Raw genomic sequence first — 6422 nt, 5'->3', positions numbered from 1 at the left:
CCCTTTGTGGCTGCACATGTATTAAAGGATGGTGTTCCAGGTGGAGCTTCACATGGACTTCTCACTGGGGACACTGGTCAGGGACAGGGGCTGCTCCACAGCCTGGTGGGGACACTCCTGTCCTTTCCTGCCACCCTGGAATGTCCCCGTGCTGGCTCTCAGACCAGCAGCAAACACTGGGGTCAGCCTGGCTGTGGGGTCACCTCTTCCAGCCCTGAGGCTGCTTCTTCCTGTCCCACCAACTCTGGTGAGCCCCCCTGGCCCCGTGCACAGCCCACCCTTGTGACCTCCAGCAATGCATCAGCCTCTCCACCACCAGGCTTGAGGTTCTGTGAAAGAGCTGCCTGTTGACTCTCCCAAGCTCCCTTTCCCCCTGGGTTTAGAAAAGCCTTCAGAGTTTGCTCCCCAAGTCACCACCTCTCCCACTGGCTGGTCCATCTCAGGTCTGGGAGCTGTGGGAATTGGGGCAGCCCCATTTCAAGGCTTATTTCCAGCAGCATTTCAGGAGAGCATGAGATGGATCCATCTTTCAGGCCAAACATCTCATGCTTCCTCCCAGCCCCATCATTTCCTTTATCACAGCCCCCCAAACTGCATCTGGTGGAGTGAAAGCACCTGGGAATGTGTCAGCTCATCCCCAGAGCAGGGCTGGAGGGGTGAATTAGGGAGAATTCACACCATATTTCTTCTTCTGGCTGGTTGCAGTGCAGGAGATGCTCAGCCTCCCCCCCAGAGTGCTGCTTTTGGTTGGTGGTGGTTGTAGCAGTGCCTTGTCCACGTTCCCAGGGTATCCAGAGGAATTGCAGCATCCATGGTTTCAAACCCACAGCACACTGTGGGTGTGTTGCAGCACATCCCATCCCTTTGTAGTGAGCTTGTAAAAGGCAGAAAATGCAATAAATTGGGAGCAAAGTACAGGGCTGGAAGGAAACAGCATCAAAAAGTGTGTGAGTTCCAGTGGAGCTGAACCTTCCCAGGAAAACATCACATTTCTTTAGGGATAGAAAAGGCCAGATGGCTCCTGCAGGATTTCCCACAGCAGACTCATGGCTGGCAAGGGAAGGTGGGTTTGGGCTTGGGAACTGGAGTGCCCTGGGCATCACATCCCTTCTTTGCCCAGTTCAGGGGTACTGAGATGAGCCACTCACTTCTGTACTGGGCAAAGAGGGTGAGGGCAGGTGGTGACTGATGGGAACCCTTTCTAGCATGATCATCAGTGCTTGGGCTGCCACAACATCCAGCAGCTCCTTTGCAGGGGATTTAAACCTCACAGGAAAACTCATTCCAGGATCTGGGTTAGATCAGAGGAGCTGCCAAGTGGGAAATGCCAGTTTGCTCCACTGGCAAACACTGATGCTCAATCTCTGTTGTTCCACCTGACCCTGACTGGAGCAGTTGTGTGGCCCACAGAGCCTTTCCCACCCAGTTTTGGCCTTTTCAAGCTGAATTTGGCCAAGCAGCTGCAGCCTAGCACAGCTCCAGGACCCACTGAGCCCTTGTCCTCACCCCACACAGCCCAGGACAGGCTCTGGGCAGGGACAGCTCCAGGAATTGAGTCTCTGCCTTGGCCAACCGAAGTGACTCCACTCTCAGAGGTGATCAGAGACCATTCATGGTGAGATCCCAGGATCTGTCATGGCCCAGCCTGTCCCACCACTGGAGGCAAAATGCTTTGGCTCTGATCTCACCCCTCCAAGCTCAGTGCCCAAGCAGGAGCCGTGCCCAGGCAGCGTCCTGGGATCCCTCTGTGTGTGCTCACCCCAGAGGGAACTCACACACTCTGCAGCGATCCTGGCACAGGAAGAAAGATGTGCAGGGAGAGGTAATAAATGTTACCTGACCAACTGGTAGAGCTGGAAAATGCAAGAGAGGATTCATGGCAACAAAGCCTTCTCCAGCCCTGGAACAGAAGCAGAAAACGGCACACCAAGGGTTGAGAACAGTTGCTCTGAGCTTAGTGCAATTATGGTAATTTGGTAATTAAAAAAAAAACCTGGGGTGGTGTTTATGGGATGGGGAGGGATGGAATTGAGATGAAAGGCATTAGAGGTGCTGTGGGACCAGGGCCTGGTTGGTGCTGGGCAGCCAAACTGTGCCTGTGCCCCTGCCCAGCCCAGCATCAGACCCTGCACACCAGGAGAGCCAGAACTGCTGCAGAGCTGCCCAGTGTGACTCTGCAGCCACTGCCAGGCCAGGCTGGGTGTGCCCAGCAAGGTCCTGGAGCCCCCATGGACTCAGTGGAGGCTAAAGGGGGATTTATGTGGCTGTCTCGTGTTTTGGATTGGGGGAGGAGAGAAAAACTCAACCTCCAAACTCTTTGCCCTCCAAGTTCCCCTACTTTTCCAACGTATGATGCTCTCCAGTCACCATGTCCCATTTTCACCCCTCTCTGGTGGAAACCTACACTGATTGTCATGGGAAAACAAAGGTTTATGCATTTCACTTTTATAGGAACATGTTAAAAAAACGTGTGGAGAAAAAAAACATTTTTAGTGGGATTGAATCTCAGGGGGAAGACGCCACTGTCTGCTCTGAGCTGGAGGCTCTCCTGGTTGGATCAAGGGGCTTTGAGCCAAGTCTTCTCCTCCACCTCTGCCCTGGAGCTGCTCCTGTGGCTCTGGACCAGCTGGGAGCCCAGCTCTCCCCTTGGCAAAGGGGGCAGGTTGAGCAGGGATAAAATTGGAAGGAATGGGTTTCTTCAGCCCCATTTTCACCTGCAGCCTCCCAGGCTGGGGAGAGGCAGGGCTGGGTGGGGGCACAGTGCCCACTGTGAGTGGAGGGCATCCCTCTTGTCCATCCTCCCTTGCTGTGGCCTGAGCCCTCTCACTCACTGATTTCTCATGAATTGCAACTATTTTATTGTTGCCCAACAACAGGATGAGGAGTAGTGGTCATAAAATAAAACATGAGAAGTTCCATCTCAACATGAGGAAGAACTTCTTTCCCTGGAGGTGACAGAGCACTGGAACAGCTGTCCAGGGAAGTAATGGATTCTCCTTCTCTGGTGACATCCCAAACCCACCTGGAGACCTTCCTGTATCACCTGCTCCAGGTGACCCTGCCTTGGCAGGGGGTTGGACTGGATGATCTCCAGAGGTCCCTTCCAACTCCAGCCATGTTGTGATTCTGTGATTCCCTGTGCTCTGAGGGATGCAGACTGGCATGAAGCTGCTGGCAGTGAGCCAGGCTTGTTCTGTCCACCACACTGATGTCACTCTTGGGTGATGTCCATCATTCATCATCATTAGACCTGGGCTGTCACAGGGGTGGCATCTGATGAGGGGACCAATCTGCAGGGAATGGAGCGGGAACCTGAAGGATAATGTAGCACCTGTGAGACACCATGGTGGAACTTCTGAACCAAGAGTTGTCTTTTTATAAAAAAACCCTTAATTTATAGATGAAATAACCCTCTGCTGGGCAGTGTGAGGCACTTTGGACAATGGTTATTCCTCTCCTGCAGCAAAGTCTGTGGTCGGGTTTGGTCCAGTTTCTGAGCAAACACACACCAATTGCAGACAATTCCTGACTTCCCTCTCACAGAAAACCACCAGTTTCTGGTGCATCATGAACATCTCCCCAAAAGCTGAAGGAATTGTGGTGGGGGAAGGACAGCCCTGGACCATCCCAGAGCACCAGCACAGGGATACAGGGAGATGCTGAGGGAGCAGAGGCTTTTCAAGCTGGTGGAACCTCTGTGAGCTGTGGCAGTGATGGGATGGAGCTGAACAAGGCTCAAAAGCCCCTTTTTATGGCCACTGAGCCCATGTCCCAGCCCAGTGGGGAAGCCTGGGAAGATGCTGGTGCTCCAGCACAAGAGCACAGCAGGGATGAGCCTGGGGAGCAGAGGGGGGAGCTGAGCCATGGCTGATGCCAAGGGGGGAGCTGAGCCATGGCTGATGCCAAGGGAGCAGGAGGAGCTGAGCCATGGCTGATGCCAAAGGAGGAGTTGAGCCATGGCTGATGCCAAGGAGGGTGCTGAGCCATGGCTGATGCCAAGGGGGGAGCTGAGCCATGGCTGATGCCAAGGGAGGAGGAGGAGCTGAGCCATGGCTGATGCCAAGGGGGGAGCTGAGCCATGGCTGATGCCAAGGGAGCAGGAGGAGCTGAGCCACGGCTGGTGCCAAGGGGGGAGCTGAGCCATGGCTGATGCCAAGGGGAGAGCTGAGCCATGGCTGATGCCAAGGGAGGAGGAGGAGCTGAGCCATGGCTGATGCCAAGGAGGGTGCTGAGCCATTGCTGATGCCAAGGGAGCAGGAGGAGCTGAGCCATGGCTGATGCCAAGGGGGGAGCTGAGCCATGGCTGATGCCAAGGAGGGAGCTGAGCCATGGCTGATGCCAAGGGAGGAGGAGGAGCTGAGCCACGGCTGATGCCAAGGGGGGAGCTGAGCCATGGCTGATGCCAAGGGGGGAGCTGAGCCACGGCTGGTGCCAAGGAGGGAGCTGAGCCACGGCTGGTGCCAAGGAGGGAGCTGAGCCACGGCTGGTGCCAAGGAGGGAGCTGAGCCACGGCTGGTGCCAAGGGGGGAGCTGAGCCACGGCTGGTGCCAAGGGACCAGCATGGCCCAAAGGATGGAGGTGGAAGGTTCACTGCTGGGCCCCAGGAGAGGCAGAGGAATGCCCTAATTACAGCACAGTTGTGGAAACTGGAAGCTCTCCACTGCCCTGTAGCCAAAGAAACAGGATCTGCATCGGAATGAGACACAGGACACTGTTCCCAAGGGAAATAAAGCCCTCTGTTGAATCTGGTCTAGCTCCTAAGGGGGTATACATGAGTGTCTTCTGCTGATCTGCATTGGGTCTGGCCTCCCTGAGCTCCTCAGGCACATGCAGGTGCCCTGGGCAGAGCAGGTACGAGGCAGTTTGGCCCTGGAGCTTCCCTGCTCGTGGCACAGACCTTGGCACTGAGAGCACAAAACTTCCCTGTGCAGGTCTGGAACAGCAGATAGGACAGCCTGGTGGGTGCAGTGGATCTGGGTAACCATCAGGTTGGTTCTCCTGAGCATCCCTTCCCTCACAGACTCACCCCTCTGCCTTCATTTCATCACCTTCCACTCTGAGGACCTGCAGTTTGGGCTGGGCTTTGGTGGTGAGCTCAGAGTGGCCAAAAGAGCTTTGGAAATGGAAATCCAGTCTCACAGAGTGACTGGTGTTTGCTGAAGGCATCAGTGAGCTTGTGGATAAGGGTGACCTGGGAGACAAGCATTTTCCTGGAGATTTCCAGAAGCAAAGACCTTTAGGTCAGACAGGGCTAAGAGGGAAAGTCCAAGCAGAGCTAAGTCATCAACTCACAGATAGGAAACAGCAGTGAGATAACAAACTGCTGCTGATAATTCCTGTCTCCTCAGCAGAGCAGAGGGGAAGGCTGGTGACACAGATGTTCCAAAGGACCTGGCAGGACTTGGAGTTTGGGGATGAAATGGCAAAGGATGTTTGGAAGAGTATAAAGTGACACACAGGGGGAAAAATCCAATGTGTCTTCATATATGGGATGATGGGCCCTGGGCTGGCTCTTGCCTACTTGGGAGAGATGTCATGGGGTTATGGTGGACATCAAAAGACCTGAGGAACATCAGGGAAAACATGAGCTCCATGGCAGCAAAAATGCCTAATCATGAGAGATCAATGCTTTGTGCTGTCAAACAGCTCAGCAGGACTCAGCCAAGTTAAAGGAGTTTTTCCCATAGTCGGGAATAGACCTTGGGAACCTCTTGCTGGAGGATATTTTCTGTACTAACAATTTTCCTGGGTTTGAAGGAAACTGGGAAAATCAGCTCCATTTATCCCACTGAGGGATCTTAAATAAAGAAGAAACTGTGTTCAGTTCAGGAGGTTTCTGAGCTGAAAATAAAATCTGGGGGAGGGTGAGGGGTGAGTGTCATTCAGGCTCATCCTCTGTCTAATCCCCAGACACTACATGTCCATCTAGAATTTCTTCATCTTATTAATGCAAGGAATGACAAACTGTGAGGTTTTATATTCCTTTATGTGTAGATCCTGGCTGGGGGTGTCCTTTCACTGCCACCTTCAGTCTAATCCTTGTGAAAATCCTGCTAAGTCCTGTGCTCCAGTGCTATCCTTTGGCAATGGGGTTTTGCAAGTGCAGTGCATTAATCACAGAGGTTTGTTGCTCTGTAGTCACTCTCTGATGCTCAACTGCTATATATAGTCTGCCAGCAATTAGCAGGATTCTTGCAAGGTTATTTAAGTGATTTTCCCCCCCCCTTATGCCACTACTCATGGAATTTTCTGTGTGTCTGAAAACACTTCAAAGACAAGTGGTTACTGCAAGAAGAAAGAAGGGCAGAGAACGAGCCCTGCTCGGAGCCAATGGCTCATTGGACAGGGTTATCTTTTCCAAATGGGATTTTAATCAGGAACCTTTGATTAAAATAGTTGCTCAGGTCACGGCACACCCCTGT

Source organism: Pithys albifrons, chromosome 28 (genome assembly GCF_047495875.1).
Source record: "Pithys albifrons albifrons isolate INPA30051 chromosome 28, PitAlb_v1, whole genome shotgun sequence".
Lineage (NCBI taxonomy): Eukaryota > Metazoa > Chordata > Aves > Passeriformes > Thamnophilidae > Pithys > Pithys albifrons.
Note: the sequence above shows the minus strand (reverse complement) of the source record.